A 17,698-nucleotide genomic window follows, 5' to 3' on the forward strand; every position below is an offset into this window, starting at 1 on the left:
TATGCTAATTTTAAAAACACAAAATATAGATCTTTGCTTGTCTGAATGAATTGATTAGCAAAACATGAACAAATCCTCCTTCCTGTACTTTTATTTTGGAAAAATAGTTTTTTTGTGTCTTAATAAAAGCCATAATGACCTTGATTGGCATAAGGTTAATAATTACTATGAAAACAAGGGACAATTAATCCATCATTTCTAAAAGCCCAAGCATGCTGGTTTGGTGGGGAAAACTTACAGTGGAAATCAAATGTATATTTCCTATCTAATTAATATTACTTCAATGGAGGATTTCACTAACAAATGCTATTCATGGCAACCTGTACAAATGAAAAACAACCACAGGGCCACTCAGTCTATGGTACTGGACCAAGTGGTCATACAAGGGCAGCTATGTTTGGTTTACTGGGCTTGTAGTGTTGGCAACATCAAGGTATTTCACATGCATTTCAAGTTTAAGACTTCTTTCAAATACCTGAGGATTCCATAACCTAGAGGCTATGTTCTTGCATGGTGACATCCAATTTTCTAAAATTTCTATGTTTTCTTATCATTCTAGGCCAGTGGTCAGCCAATAGCAACTTTGGACATCACTTGGGAGCTTTAGCCTTGCTAATTACAGGGCCCAACCTCCAATCTTCTGACTTGGGGTACCTAGTAGTGGGTAACAATCCCTCCAAGGGTGCCACCACATGTCCCAATTTGAGAACAGCTGTCCTGTAGCATTGCCTGCCTAGGCCCACAGAAGAACTGTTTTTGTCTCCACAACCTGCATCTCATGCCTACCACTCCCCAGGCAAGTGTTCTTTTTCTGTGTAATCACTGTGTTCCTAATGTGCTGGGGATTTGGTACATATAGAGAAGAGGGCTTGGAATCAAGTTTCTCCATCTATATTGGAGATGGTATTAGTGGGTTTTTCTTTTTTTTCTTCCAGTGTGTATATGCTTTATTGTGTTTTTTCCTTGCTGGTTCAGTGCTTAGTATGCACTGGACATGAGGCTAAGTAAGCCTCATAGGTTAACTCATTTAATCTTTATAATAGCCCTACATTATCTTTGTGGAAACTGAAGCACAGAATTGTGCAGCACTTTGCCCAAAGCTACATAAGTATTGATGGGTAGAACTGGGAAGCAAGCTCAAGCAGCTCATCTTTAGAGTCCATGTTCCTCACCACTAGGCTAGACTGCCTCTCTGAGGGGTAGGTTCTTTATACTGACTTCACTAGTTTTGGTCTTGGTGCTCTTGATTTTTTGGCTTCTGTTCAACTTTTGAATATTTCGACTAGAAGACATTTCAGGTACCCTATCACCGCTTTTATCTTCAACATGTTCCATGAGGGAGAATTGGACTCTCATTCTCTGAGCATCTACCTTGACATAAAGGCTGGATCAAGAAGTATGCTGGTCAGCTTTGTGTTGCTATAACAAAATACCCAAAGTGACCAGTTTTAAAAGAAAAAAGGATTATTTTGGAAGTAAAAATATTATTATTTTGGATTATTTTGGAAACTTCCTTCCACTTGTCCGCCCTGCTCAGTAAAGCCAACAGGCTGGTGACTAAGCCTTGAGCTTCTATGGGTACTTATCTAAACCATAGAAAACATTGAATTTTTCCTGCCTAGAGGTTTACTATCCCACTGCTGAGATAATGGCATTAATCCATTATTACTTCTTAAAAGTTCCATCTCTCAACATTGTATATTGGAGATTAAATTCCTACCACATGAACTTTGGGGGACACATCCAAACCATAGTAGTGACTCAATTTCCTCATCTGTAAAATAGGTTGATATCAGTAATCATCATGTTTGTTACTAGGTCTAGCACTGCCTATGCATGATCCTGTGGCATGCATAGAGTAAAATAGAAATCCCAGTGTATTAGTTAGCTTTCCTGTTGCTGGACACAATACCCAATATCCATAACTTAAGCGGGGAGAAGTTTAATTTGGCTCCTGTTTTAAGGGGATTTAGTTTGTGTAAGCTGGCTTCAAGGCAGAAACTTCATGGCAGAAAGACGTAGTGGAGGAAAGCTGCTTAGTTCATGGCAGCCAGGAAGCAGAGCAGGGAACAGTGCCAGAGAAGAAGAGGCCAGGAACCAGATACTGACCCCAAGATCATGGCTCCATGACCACCCAGACACATCCAGAGGCTCACTCCACAATCCCCTGGGCAGATCCCAAAACCTTTCAGGTTGACACTATCAAGCTGGTCTGTCACACCCATCCGTCATTGAGTTTATGTGACAAAGTTGGAGAAGCTGTTTCTGGAGAAGAAAACCTCCAAGAGACTGAGGAGGAAATTTGCTGGTGGTGGATTAGGTTGGAATGTGGCCAGCACCTACTTCGAGTTTCCATTCATGGGCCAAACCCTCAGCTGCTGCCTGTGACTGCTACACACACTTTTCCTCTCTCAGTCCCCTACTCCCAGTAATAAGAAATAATTGAGGGCTTGCTGCATACCGGCCACCATTCTGTAAATCCTGAAGCCTTGGGAGCACACGTTCACCTATATTTTGTTTATTTTTATATTTTTATTGTTTTTTATGAGCACATGTTTGTAGTACACAATGATCATACTCTTTGTGGAGAGCTGGTACATGCACATGACACATCTTAATTAGTTTTTCATTCCACCTCCTCTCCATCTTGGTCCCCTTCTCCCTTCTAAAAGATCTCTCTCTATTTCCCATTATCTATATTTTACCTGCTCTTTATGTACTGGGTTTCTTATATAAGAGGAACCATGCAGTATTTAAGCTTATGTGTCTGATTTATTTCACTTAAAATTAAGGTCCCAAGGTGCAGCCATTTTCCTGCAAATGACTCAGGTTTATCTTTATTTATGGCAGAATAGTGCTCCATTGTGTATAAATACTGTACCATATTTTCTTTATTCATTCATCTGTTGGTGGCCATATAGGCAGCTTCCAAGTGTTAGCTGTTATGAATTGTGCTGCTATAAACATGGATATGCATGGAACACTGCTCTTTCAGGAAGATACTTAGAAGGGGAATAGCTGGGTTGAACAGAATTTCTATTTTTTGTTTTTTGAGGAATTTCCATACTGATTTCCACAGTGGTTGTACTAGTTTATATTCAAGAATCAACAAATAGGATCATATCACCTCTTGTGTAGAATGGCATCATGCTGGAGTAAAGCCAGCTTCCCCCAGCCATCAAAACTGAAAATGCTCCTGAGATTGTGCTCCTTGAACTGAGAGGGCAGCTTGATTGCTGCTGAGACTTTGGCTGAGCTCGCAGCCAAGTGCAGGCCACGTGTGTGAAAGTGTATGCTGGGCATAGCTGCCTGGTGGACAGACTCCCAGATACCCGAGTGCTGCATCTGGAGCTAAAGCAGTCATGGGAACAGGCAAGAGCAAGGTCAACCCTGTATCTCCCCGCCACTCTGTCCTTGCAGCTCCTGTCTCAGATCTTCGGTGTCCTCCACCACCCTGTGTTCAGGATTCTGGAAACTTGATCTTATCTGATCCATTGTCACCTCTGCTCAGCAGAGCCATGGGCCTCTCAGGACCACTAGGTTTGAATAGGTGGCCTGGCCTCTCCTTCATAACTTGCTCTTGACTTCTGATAGCATACTGTGGGACCAAAATTTGTCCTAGGAATTCCAGGCCTGAGGGACAGGATTTGGGTGCCATGCCAGGGAGAGGCCTCTTCCTGGGCTCCAGGACCCACTCCAGATGGGTGACCATTGTCTTCCTCTACTGAGAAACCTGACCCGCTCTGTCAAGCCTATCTCTCCCTTTCCATTCCTGCCCTTGGATCTCCGCTGCCTGGGGCTGCTTGGGCCTCCTGCTCCTCCCAGAGCTGTCTCCTGGGCTGGCAGTGGAGCAAAGAAAAGGAGTCTTGATTAAAAACCTTCTCGTGGTGGCGAGGCAATCAGTTGTTCATTATCTCATGACACAGGAGTACTGAAATGGAACATTCCTATACTTTAAACTCGCAGACCATTGTGCTTTAATATAATTATTTTTGAAAGATTCTTCATTAGAAAGGTTAATAAGAGCAATGTAGGTTAATAGCAGCACCAAGGAATCCAACACCCTCTGATAATTGACCTTATTGATATGTAAAGCACCTGGTGCTTCACCTTGGGGTAGTGGCTGTTTCCCTAGTTAATTATCTTCTAATGACAGCTGCTTTTTCCTTCTGTCCCCTGCTGCTGGACTGTGGACTCTGGTCTGCAGCCCCTTGGCCTTCCCTGGAGAGCAGCCTCCTTAGGATTCTCAGAAATGGGTGGGGAAACTGCTTTCCGAGCCATTTTCAGGAGCCTGGGTGGCCTCTTTTGTAGGCCTTGATGTCCTTAGACTCCACAGCCAGACTGCAGATTACGCTTGGCTCAACTTACTTGGAAAAACCGAGGCTTTGGGAAGATGTGTGTCATGCTCACTGGTCACAGTTGAGAGTGGTGTCGTTACTTATTGGGTTCTTCTGTTATTTAGCCCCTCTCTCTTTTCCTTTTTCTTTCTCTCTTTTCTTCTCTTCTCTCCTCTCCTCTCCTCTCCCCTCCCATAGCTGGCCATAGCTGCCTTGTGGCCGGACTCCCAGACACTGGAATGGTGCATGTGGAGCTGAAGCAGTCATGGAATGGGCAAGGTCAACCCTGTATGTCCCCACCCCTCTGTCCTTGCAGCTCCTGTCTCAGCTCTTTGGTGTCCTCCACCACCCTGTGTTCAGGATTCTGGAAACTTGATATCTGATCTATTGTCACCTCTGCCCAGCAGAGCTGTGGGCCTCTCAGGACCACTAGGTTTGAGTAGGTGGCCTGTCCTCTCCTTCATAACTTACTCCTCTGCCCTCCCTCTTCCTCTTCTCCTTCTCCTCCTCCTCTTCCTCCCTCTTTTCCCTCCTCTCTCTCTCTCTCTCTCTCTCTGTAGTGCTAGGGATTAAACCCAGTGCCTTCATACTGAGCTACATCCTCAGGCCTCTTTATTTTTTCCTTTGAGATAGGGTCTTACTGAGTCACTAGGTTGCCCATGATGAGCTAGAACTTGCAAACCTCTTACCTCAACCTCTCAGAGTGTTGGGATTACAGGTGTATACTACCAATTGTGGCTGCAAAGTTCTTTCTGAGAGAGTGTCTGGATTCAGAGCAGTGCATCTTTCAGGTCACAGGAGGCAGATGCTGAGACACAGGCTCAGGAGGGGTCCTTTCAGAACTGAACGCTGCATATGAAGATCCATCTGGAACCACAGCATCTGCAGTGACCTCTTGTCCTTCTGTGTTGGCTCTGAATCTGTCCTTGCTTTGGAAGCTTGTGCTGACAGCTTGATGAGCCCCAAGTGGCTGCCGTGGCAGGATGAGAATCAACCCTATGTAAAGTATGGTGCATGGTACAGTGATGATATAAGCTAAACTGCCCCTGGTGTTCACTTAGTTTGTGTCTCAGCTATTTTTGCTCTGGCTCTAAGAACTTCTAGACCTCAGTCACCAATAATTCATGTTTACAATGTCTCTTTTGATTTCATCATGGGGCCATGAGGAATGATTGACCAAAGCCATCCAAGTTTGTAGAAGTCCATCTTGTGATGTTTCCACAGTGCTGAGATTGCCCAAGGATATAGCTTTCAAAACATATCCCATCATTAAGTGACACAAGACTAAGATAGAATGGATGCATTGGGTGGTACTCAGTAGAATTCCTGGAAGAAGTGAATTCCAAAAAGGGATAGAAAATATGACTTGTTGAATCAGTGAGGTCCACAAGAAGGCATTTGGTGGCTAAGTTCCTTTGGTGTTTCTCAGGTTGGAGGTGCCAGCCCTAGAGAACCTCAGTGGGCCCAAGTGGGGCCAAGCAGAGCAGCTGCTGGGAGTCCACACACACAGGCAGCCTGGGACTGGTTCCAAAATGGACATGGCAGGCCCTGGTCCTTCCTTTTCATCATCATTAACCCTGGGAGATGTCTCCTCACCCTCCCACTAGCAGTGGAAGGCTTCCAGCAGGGATCAGATGTTTGAGGCTATTTCCAACCAGTTAGCCTCATTTAGTTAAAATAAGACTGAGATATGGAATTTTGGGGACAATCGTGATTGATGCTGCTGAAAACCTAGGTTTCATTTAACTGCTGCTATGAAAATGCAAATCACAGACATAAAGATGGTAGTGTTTAGAGGCATTTGCTAATCACTTGGTTTTCCTACTCTCTTAACAGGTGTGGGGCAGGCTCAATGCAGCCTGCAGGGTAGAAGATCTCGGCTCAGGTCACTGAGCCTGGACCCACTTCCTGGTTTTGTCCACACCCCATGCACCTGACCCCTTTATTTCTGCTTCATTGCTGGCCCCACATGTGGGAACCCATCCGGTTGCCACTGATGGCTTTGTAACTGCTGAATTGGCCTAGACTCCCAGGTTGGGATCTAGTTTGTGCAGTGAGAGACTGTGCACTCATCCTTGCCTGACATGTTGGCAGCTATGTATACTCTTCATTCCTTCCTCCCCAAGAAGTATCCACTGCAGTGAAAGATTCTCATGCCAGAGAAAGGTGCCCGGAATGACCTTTCGTCTTGAAGTCCTGGCAGGTGTGAGGGGTGAGGGAGGCCGATACCCAACATCAGCATGGCTTGGCCCAGTTCCACCCTGATGCAACTCTAGAGGTGAGGGGGAGGAGCAGTGTGGAAGATTTCATGGTCACAGGGCCCTGGGAAACAGAGAGAGGAAGCAAGCTGCTCCAAATGCTCTCTGTGTCCTATGCTTTGCAGTTCCACTCCTTCACCTGGTATTCTTTTTTCCAGTGATTTTTTTCTTAGCTCCAATGTCACTTCTTGGGGAGACCTTACCTGGCCACTGTCACTAATGCCATCTTTCTACCTCCAACACTGGCTATCATGTTATTCTGGTTTATTGTCTTGAAAGCAGGCTTCATTATTCCAGATTGTTCATTTCTTATTCATTGTCTATTGACCAGGTTTAGTTTATTCCCTCTGTGAGATCAGAGTGTTGTAGCCATTGCCATCATCAGTTTTTCATAGCTTTCATTTCTCTATGAGCAGTACAAATATTCACCTTTGCCCCAGGTGTACCCCACAGCACCCCAGCACACCCCTGGGCCCCACCTATGAAAACATCCACCCTTGGCCTGAAGACAGGCTGGTCTCCATTAACTTCACTTGGTTAAATCTTTGAGGTACTGGGACATCCTAACGATTAGAATTGAAGCAACTGTGTTTGACCAAGGCCTAAAGAAGTGAGTTGCTTTAATAGCTATTAGGACAGACATTAATGCCTTTTAGGAAACCCGATACAGATTCCTTTTATGTCAGATGAGCTAAAAGAAAGTACAGGACGTATACATACTCATAATGGAACTTCTTAACACAAGACAAGTAAATTTACCTGTTATTTAATTTAAAAAGTTATACAGGTAAATTTCATATAACATACAATTAACCATTTTTAAGTGAACAATTTAATGACTTTAGTGCATTCACAATATTCTGCAAGTATCTATAAGCTATCACTTCTATCTCCAATATATTTTCATAATAAAATCTTGTATCCACTGAGCAGTTTCACCACATTCCCCTATTTCTCCATTTCCTGGATAATTCCAATCTGTTTTGACTCTATGGATTTACCAATTCTCAGTTACATTTAAATAGGGTCACACAGTATGTGACTTTTTCCTTCTGGCCCTTTCCATTTAGCAAAATGTTTAAAAATTTATCTCTGTTGTCACAGCTATCCTTACTTGATCCCTTTTTATTTCATTCTATGGATAACTCACACCTGGCTTATCTACTGATGGAAATCTGGACTGTTATCACCTTTGGACTCTTGTGAATCATGCTGCTATGTGATGGTTAGTGGTGACTGTCTATTGGACTGGCTTAGGAGAGGCCTAGATTAGTGAGACATACTTCTGGCTGTGTTTGTAGGACTGTCCAGGCATTATTGGTATGTGGGCCAGCAAACTGGTGGAAGGAAGTCTGCCCCACATGGGTCACACCATGCAATGGGCTTGTAGCCTGGATGAATGAAAGGGAAGAAGGATGAAGGCAGCCTTTATTTAAAAATCTCCATTCTGCTTGATCAGGTGCATCTTTTGCTACTGCCATTGCCACTGCACATCAGACTCCAGCTGCTTCAGCCTTTCAATGCGGACTCATACCAGAAAATCTCCAGGGAGCTTCCAGGCTTTCAGACTCAGACTGGATCTGCATTCTTGATTTCTCTTCTTGTGTGGCTTCTTGGACTGAGAAGCGATTGGATCCTCTGGCTCTTCAGTGCACGGACTCCCATTATAGGCTCTCCTGCCTTTGGTCATGTAAGCCTATCTGATAAGTCCCCTTGTATAAATACACACAAGGGGAATATATTGATTCTATTCTACAGAACTCTAGAGAATGAACATTTTACATTTCTGCCAGCAATACATAAAGTGTTCCAATTTCTTTGCACTCTTACCATCCTTACTTATCTTAGGCTTTAAAAATTATTATTATAATAATCCTAGTTGATGTGAAGCAGTACCTCCTTGTGGTTTGGATTTGCATTTCTTACCACTTCTTTAAGTGAGTAATAGTTTTCTCTAACATAACTGATTTTTTTTCTTGTTGTTGGTTAAAAGAACTACTTTTTAGAGCAGTGTTGATAATACCATGTAGCTAACTTATTGGCTAGTAGAAAAGTACACTTCTCATTAGCTATCATGGCAGAGCTAGATCTTTAGGATATGTGTTCATTTGTTCATTTAGTTGGCACACATCACCTGAGCAGGTGAGATGCTCATAGCCCTGCCTGGGCATGGGCACTGTAAACATTAAGATCTGGTCCTTGCCTTTACTATGTCAAAGCCTTATAAAAAGATTGAGCCCTGAGCTGAGGCAAAACTACGGAGAAAGATGGTGGTGGTCTATACTCTGGTCTTCTTAGGCTCTGATGTAGGCTCATGACTTCTGGTGCTATCTCTGGCTACTCAAATCACAATATTTAAAATAATATTTCGTGTTGAAGCCACACAGAAGATGGAGTCTGGAAGGGCAGGCTGATTCCATTTTGGAGCAAAAGAGTCTAAATTCCCATGGCAAGTGTCCAAGGTGATGCGAGGAAGTGAGCATAGATGTTGCTTGCTTTGCTCTCAGGTATCAAGGAGATCATGTCCTGTGGTGGAGCCTGGTGTAAGGTTCAAGGAATAGGGGAAAATAAACACTATGCTTTTGTAACTATTCCTCCTCATATATCAGCTTCCTTGGATTAAGGGACACCTAGAAGATTAATAGAGCATTCTCCCGGGTGTGTCTGGGAGGGTAATGGAACTTTGGTTGCTGTGTATGCTCCCTTGCTGGTTTTCTCTGGCACTGTTCCCCTGATTTGCTCCCTGCCCCATGAACTCAGCACCTTTGCTTTACCATGCCCTTCCGCCATGCTGTTTTCTGCCTTGGAGCCATGTACTGAATCTCTAACAACTGTGAACTAAATTAAACTTTTCTCCTTCAAGTTGTGGATGCTGGGTATTGTGACTCAGTGATGGGAAAGCTGATACAGCTGTTGGTCAGTGATGTACCAGCCAACCGAGGGACTCATAGGATGGGGAGGTGGCAAACCAAGCTAGGGTGGCTGTGGCCCAGCTGTGCTGTCTGTAGCTCAGAGCTGGACTTCCATCCCTAGATGGCTACTACATACAGTACGACACAAGAGCTACCCAGGAGTGGAGATGGGACACAGTGCACCAGACCCTGTGATACTACAGTGGGCGTGGCCTATTCCTGTCCCCACTTGCAAACAGTGCTGAAGTTAACTTCTTCGAATCAACCTTAGCAGGTCTGAACTGGCTTGGGAACTGGACAGAACAGAGATAATAAAATGTCTGTGCTTCTCACAACCTGGCTGCATTCTTGTTTTAGAAGCTCAGCTGACTGTGATTGTGTGTGTGTGCTGTGTGTGTGTACTGTGGTTTAAAACCAGGGCCTAGTATATGCCTTACCACTGAGCCATATCCCTGCTTTGAGCTGATTTCTAAATGTTCGACTTGCATGCACAGCTGAAGTTCATTAAAAATGCAAGTTGCTGTAGTCATTCTTAAAAATATAATTATAGCTTCTTAGAACACAGGGTCAAATGGTTGTATGCAAAATTATATAACATCAGTCAACTCAACTGGGCCAATTTTAGGAGATTTTAATGCATACTAATAATAATATTGCTAATAATAACCAGCTAATGTTTTTTTGAGGCCTTACCTTATGTCAAACACTATGTTAAGAACACATCCAAAAGAAATTACTCCCAGGGCCTGGGCCAACCTTTGAGAGATGAGCCATAGAGAGAATCACATCAGTCTCTTCCCATTAGCAGGTTGAATGTTGGGTTTCCAACATTTCATTCTTTCAAGTTGGTACAAGAAATGCCAACAGAAAAGCTTTTACTTTTTTATTTCAAGCAATACAATGCAGGGTATTTTCTTCTGAATCCCAAGTGATCCATAGCCTGCTCCAAAAGAACAGATGTTTCAGCCATTAGTTATTGTCAGAAAGAAGGGGAAGATGGTGAGTCCTTACAGACCATGTTAGCATAGTTCAGGAAGTGAAGAGTATTAAGTTATCAAGGCATTTGGAAATTAGACTTTCTATTAACAACCAAGTGGTCTATTATTTGGGAGCAAATTCTATTTCTCTTTAGTAGACAAATATCTGAGCCCTAAATAACGGAATGAGATTCTTTTCTTCTCTAACAGTGGCAGTTTAATGAATGTAAGACCATTTCTAACAAGGTGGTTGGACATAGCAAACAAAATGGTATGTAGTGAAGTGGAGAATAGAGGAGTATACTGGAAATAAGGCACCTTTGAAAGTGGAAAGATTCAGACAACTTAGTGCCTGGAAAAAATATCTTCATGGCAGGGCTCTAAGAAGTTTGATACCTGATATCTAAGAGGGGCTCACTGGAGAAAAGGAATTTTGAGTTGAATTAGGAACTGTGTTCTAGAAAATCCTATATGACCACTGCAGTTGGTCTGTGAGGATATCTGTCGTCTTAGAGACTCTGATTTTGACTCAGTTGCTGCAGCAGGTCTGGGGCTTCACACCCCTCAAGGCTTTTGACATCTTAACTCGAGCCATGCTGCATGGTGAGGTCGTTCAGAGCTGCCAGACCTGGGATGGGAGCAGCAAAGTGGAAAAATATGGCTTGGTGAAGTCAGGTATTGGGTAAATGTATTCAGGATTTGAACACTAAGCCCACTGGGTAGCAGCCAATGATCAGGGCAAACCTTGGCAGATGCTGGATCTAAATCAGGATAAATTGAGTCACAGAGGTGCTAAAATGTTACAACAAAACCTGGAGAGAACTGGGGAGGAGGAAAGGTTTGAGAGCAAGAGTATATATACTGTTCAGTGAATTTAACAATGGAGTGAGTCGCATTTAAAGGGCTAATGATCTTTACCTGTAGATGTCTTTGGACAAATCTTAAAGGCACATTCTTTAGAACTAAGGTGCAATGTGGAGGAATGGAAATCGGGTCATTGGAGGTCCTTTGTCTTCTAAATTCTGAAGCTCTGTGAACTTAAGATGGAGAAATACTAATATAATAAGTCCAAGCTTCATGGCTAATTGACCCTCTCTGGTGTGCAAGTTCTTTAATAAATGTGATTTGCTATCAAGAGGCTCTGGGATGCTTCTGGAGGTCCAGGCAATCAACCTGGTTGTGCTTCCTTACTTCAGCCTTGGATATGGGAAAGGTGATCAAAGGGATGCAGAAAAACAAGACTGATTCACTTGGTTGCTTTCAATGTGTATTTGGTTGTATGGGTGCCTTGAGGTTTTTAAACATTACCTACTTTTAAATCAAGTTGGGCACCTTATAAATCAAAATGATAAATGATTGATAAATAAACTGTCATTGCTACAATTAGATTTTCCATTATACTTGTATGCTATAATTTAAAATGTAATTTCCCTTGAAGCTCATAAAGGCACTGTAGTAATAGGGTGTCACAATGCGTTAGGGGCACACATAAGCCTGGCAGAGCATGCACCTCGATGAAGTGCAGGATTGAGCTGCAGGGTTTAATGCAAAAGCACATGTTCTGCTGTGTGTTCAGAAGCAGATTGTATGACATTCAAGGACTTGGATGTTTCAGCTAGACAAACAGGAGGTTTAAGAGGAAGGAAACCTCTAAATGGACAAAATAAAATAAAAACAATGAGTTAGCAAAGGTGATCAAAGGCCTTGGTCTTTGATGTCTTTGAGAGGGTGGGTACTGGGGATTGAGCCCAGGCTCTCTAACATGCTAGCTAAGTGCTGTACCACTGAGCTACATTCCCTGCTCTTTAATTTAGTTTTGTTTTTTTATTTTGAGATGGTGACTTGCTAAATTGCCCAGGCTGGCCTCAAATTTTTGATCTTCCTGCCTCAGCCTCTTAGAGTGCTGAGATGACAAGGCATGCACCACCATGCCTAGATATTCTACATACATTTATATATTGCTCTTCTCAAGGGAACTTTATGATATTTAGCATAAACTATAAATATATACAGTATTCCAAGGCTCAGTTTCTTCAACTGAGCTGTGAGAGGACTGAACTTGTGATGACCTTTTAAACTCAAATCTTTGGAAATGGAGTTTAGGGATTTGCTTTTCTGATTTATGTCCTTGATTAATGCCTGATGCAGCCACTTCTCTTCCAGTCTTCAAACATTTGGGGACAACAGACATAGCAGTTTTTATTCTTGAGACAAATTCTACAAAGACAGGGCTCAAGGGTTTCTGATTCCACATTCCTAGGCTTAGCCAAATGAATTCATATCTGAGGATCCAGGTAGGCATTTAGCCTAATTCTGTAGGTAGATTTTTTTTTTCTATACTGAAGAAAAGGTGTGGCTTCCCCTCAACATTCTCTGTGAGAATCAGTGTGTTTGAATATACGCAATGACCAATTTTCGCTTCTGAATTTGTTAGTCACTGTCCCATAATATCTCCCCCCAAATGACCTCCCCATCTCTATAAATGACAGTGCATCTCATGAAGTTATCTCCATACCATTTTTTTCCCATGAATACAGGCATTCACCTCATGTCCGCCTCCTCCTGTTGTGATCCATTAGACAATGGAGAATGTAGTTGCTAAAGCAGGATGGATGTTCTAGAATTGAAAAGACAGTCCCTGACTGTCAGAGAAGGGTCAGGTTTCCACAAACACTTTACATCCCCATTTTTTCCTTCTCACAGCTCATTAGTCCCATAACTCCACATTTAAATTCCGCCCACAGAGTGAGCAGAAAGGATGTCTCCGGGCTGGTGTTAAATCAACAGTCCCCGTGCTCATAGGGCCCCACTGACCTGAGCTTTTTGGAATGACCTGAGATCATTACAGATTCAGTGGAGTGTGGCTGTGAAGGTCTGGTTGGTGTCAGAAACCCTTGTGCCCATTTATAATTCTTCATGTAGCTCTTTCCTTGTCTCCAAATTGGCCATCAAGTGGTTCAATTGACCTTGAAATGTAGATTGTAAATTGTGACTTGAGAAAACCAGAGATTCCAAAGTGATTTTTTTTTCCAATTTGGCCTTAACATGCCACACATTTTTTAAGTTTTCCAAGGATTCTTTTTCCTTATCAGAAGGATGTGTGGCCTTGTTAGTGAAGGCTCTTTTTCAGACTGTTCTAGTGATTCATTAAAATTAATGAATCCAGCTTCCAGGACCTTGATTTGAAGTTCACACTGTGTTTGAGAACGTTTATCAGAATTGCTACTGGGCTGAGATTATTTCCCCAATCTCACTCCCCAGGTTAGTAGTAATCTATGAGGAAATTTTCGCCTTAAGATTCATCAAGAAGTTCTATGTTACACTAGGTGAAATGGAAGAGTTCACCTCAGGTGGCGCATTAGTTAACACCTGGGCAGAGCTAACAGAACCTTTAAGGTTTCTTTAGATCCTTACCCTCTCCTATCCACTGCCTTGTCAGCCTTGATTCTAGAGTTGGCTCAGGTGTTTTCTGATGCAGTCTGCTATCCCCTAGAGACTTTCTCTTTCTCTTTGCCTTTTGCCTTAACCTACTTTCCATTGTTTTCTACTGTCTCTTCCAGCCAGTGGTCCCCATAATTTGTCTCTGCCTCAGGGCACCCAGATCCCGGCAGGTAAATTGTATTGAACGGAAATGCATATGTCTGTAAGTGAATTCAGTGCTTCTGAATTTACCCAAGTGTATCAGGTAGCTTTTCTTTCCCATAACAAATAACCCAAACAATCAATTTATGAAGGGAAAAGGTTTATTTTGGTGCATAGCTTTGGAGAATTCAGTCAGTGGCTTGTTGGCATTGCTGCTTTGGGGGCCTGGGGTGAAGTGACACATCATGGTGGGGAACACATGGAGCAAGCTGCTCACCCCACGGCCAGACGTAAAAGAGAGAAGAAGTAGAAGGGCCAGGGTCCCAATATCTCAATATCTCTTTTAAGTGCATGAGCTCAGTGAGCAGAAGGCTTCCTTTCAGGCTTCAATTCTTAAACTTTTCTATGGTTCCAGAGCTGGGAACCAAGCTGTTTTGGTTAACAATTAAAATGTCTGCCACACGTCTCATATTCAATGATGGGACTTGTGGAAGATGATTGGATCACAGGGATACCATACTAATCAGTGGCATCATCCATTGATGAGTTCATGGCCCCATATGCTGTTAGGAGGTGGGGCTTGGTTGGAGGTGGTTACTGAGGGTGTGACCTGGAAGGGTGGATTCTTGGTTTTGGTTCTTCTCTTCACTCTCTGCTTCTTGGCTTCCATGGGGTAAGAGACTCTCCTGTTACACCCTTCCACTATGCCATTTCTGCCTGAGAGTCAATTAACCATGGACTGAACCCACTGGAAACTGTGGATCAAATAAACCTCTCCCCTTTTAAGTGTGGGTGTTGGGCCTTTTGTCCCAGTGATGACAAACTAAGACACAAGCCTTCAACATATGGGCCTTTGGGGGGCGTTCTAGATCCTAACTATAGCACCAAGGGAAACAAAACAAATGTGAAAGAAACAAAAGTCCTCAATAAAAACCGAGTAAGTCACAGATTCTTATACAGAACAATCTATAAAAGAAATTCAGCCGTACTCTCTCATATTTCACATTAGGAGACTGATATACAAGGGGTACTCAAAAGATACAGTGAATATTTGAACTTAAAGAAAAGTATTACAATAAAAGACACATTACCAAGAATGATGGCATGAGTGTGTCCTAATTAAGGGGGAGTATTTTGACAGAGATTAATGGCAATATGTCTTTTACCATGATGAATTTTAAAATTTAAATATTTACCACATCTTATAATTAATCTGCTTTGGTCAAAAGTTTATGACATTTTCTGACAGATAAAAACGTTAGAGTGTGTCTTCGTCCACTTTATTCACAGGATCTGACATTGTGTGACTTCTGGCGCTTCCTCAGAGTAAAAATGACCATGAAAGTAAAAGTTTTGAATCAATTCTAGACATCAAGACAGCCATGTCACTGCCATAGAGACACTCACGAAAGTGGACTTCCATAACTGTGCTAGACAGGGGCAAGAATGATGAGACAAATGTTTTAGAAGAGAGAAGGAGTACTTGGATGGAATTAATGAAAAATGTTTATTATAATACATTAAAAAAATTTTTTTTTTGTACCAGGGATTGAACTCAGGACCTTGTGCTTGCCAAGTAAGAGCTGTGCAACTGAGCTACATCCCTAGCCCTATAACACATTTAAAAATATTTAAACACTCACCATATGTTTTTCTTTCACAACTCATATGTGTAACTCATATGTGATCCATGTGCTGACACACAGAAAGCCCCCCTATGGCTCCTTTCCATGCATCCAGCACCATGCTGCCTATCTCTGCTGTAACTCAAGGGGCAGGGTGGGTCTTGCTTACTGTTTGATCACACCTGGTATGCAGTGGAGATGTGATTTGCCCAAGGCCAGGTGAGCAGTACAGAAATGGCCACCAGGCTTCTTGCCTCTTGGTACAGTTCTTTCTCCATCTTTTAATTCACTGTGTGAATCCTGTGCCATGGTTATTTGAACCCTGAAGCACTGAAGTTTATAAATTCTGGCAACTTGTAATTCAACAGAGATATTGGAAAAATCCCAGTGCAGTTGTGCTTCATTTCGCCTGAGAGAAGTTGCATGTAAATCAAATCACATTTGAAAAACAAGGAAATTTCTCTATTTAAATTAACCCCACAGTCAAATCTTTCACAGAGCTGGGGATTCTTTTCCTGTGTGAACAATTGTAGCCTAATTAATCTATTTTTGTTACTTTCACCTTTTAGAAAGTGAAGCCCTCTTTGTTTTTTAAGGAATACTACACTCTCTGAAGGTGAAAGTGGCAGAATTACCGAGATGGGGGTGGTAGTTTCAGGTGCTCAGATGCCCTCTGGCATAGGGTTATGGCACTATGATATGGGACTAGCATACTGGATTCGCATTCCCCTCTTGTGCTTTCCTTGTTTCTTCTCCCCTTTTTTCTTCTTTCTCCCTATCTTTGTTTTGTTGATGGCAAAAAGATGAACACGTTTCATGGGATTTTGATGTTCCTTTGTTTTCTGCTCAGCTAAGCAACAAGGAAAGGTGAAAGATTCAGATAACTACTGCTGGGCAAAGTACCAGGATCCCAGAAGGATTCAGTAGATATTCACTATGACACTGAAGCTGCTGATCCAGAAAATCCAGTCATTTCCAGAAAGTGCTAGAACCTGCATTTATTAGACATCTCTATGCAAAGTGCTTCACTGGGAACTTTGGGAAGATGAGGGAGCACTGGTGGGCCCTTCCCAGCCTCAGCCTTTCATTCCCTCCTTCTGTGTCAGAGATGTTACACCAGGTGTTACACCTTCCAGGTCTCATCACAGCCAGACACTGAGGGACCAGGGATACTCAAGCCACACGTGTGGGCAGAGCCACTCACTCAGGGGTGAGGGGAGAAATGGAAGTATAAATTGTACAGCCGAAAACAAAATCCTCAGCAATTCTCTCAATGGCAGGAGTGGCCCTCAACTTTCATCTGTTTTATATTAAGTTATTTTCTTTAATCATATTGGCTTCTTTTTTCTCTTCTCCATCTTTTCCACCTTCTACTCTATATTTTCTGGGTCACTCATATTATTTCCTGTGCTCTTTTCCAATTCACCCCTGCCCCTTGGCAACTTCATGTAGACTCAAATTCACCACAGCTCTCAGTGTAGATGCCTAGAGCAGAGCAGGCCTTTGGATGCTAATGGCCAGCATGTTCTAGAGTATCTGTGGTTGTACTGTTTAAGCCATTTGATAACTTCTAGTGATAGCTGGGGCCTGAATGGTCATAAAGTACTTTTCACAGGACAAAGCCTCTCCTCATCACACAAGTATTTGGATTTAAAATTTCACAAAAGAATCCAAGTCAGCATACCGTAGTGATATCAAGACACCCATATTTATTGCAGCACAATTCACAATAGCTAATGTATGGAAACAGTCTAGATGTCCATCAACATGAATGGATAAAGAAATGTGGTATATATACACAATGGAATATTATTCAGCCATAAAGAAGAATGAAAACATGACCTTTGTAGGAAAATGGATAGAAGTGGAAACAATTATGATAAATGAAATAAGCCAGGCAAGAAAGTCAAATATCACATGTTTCTTCTTGTATGTGGAGTCTCAAATAAATTTTTAGAAAGATGGCAGAAAAGAAGAAGAGAGACCATTAGAAGAGAGGAAGAGGAG

The sequence above is a fragment of the Heterocephalus glaber genome, unplaced genomic scaffold (assembly GCF_053883595.1).
Source record: "Heterocephalus glaber isolate CG9 unplaced genomic scaffold, H.glaber_assembly_v1.0 deba00001610, whole genome shotgun sequence".
NCBI classification, from domain to species: domain Eukaryota; kingdom Metazoa; phylum Chordata; class Mammalia; order Rodentia; family Bathyergidae; genus Heterocephalus; species Heterocephalus glaber.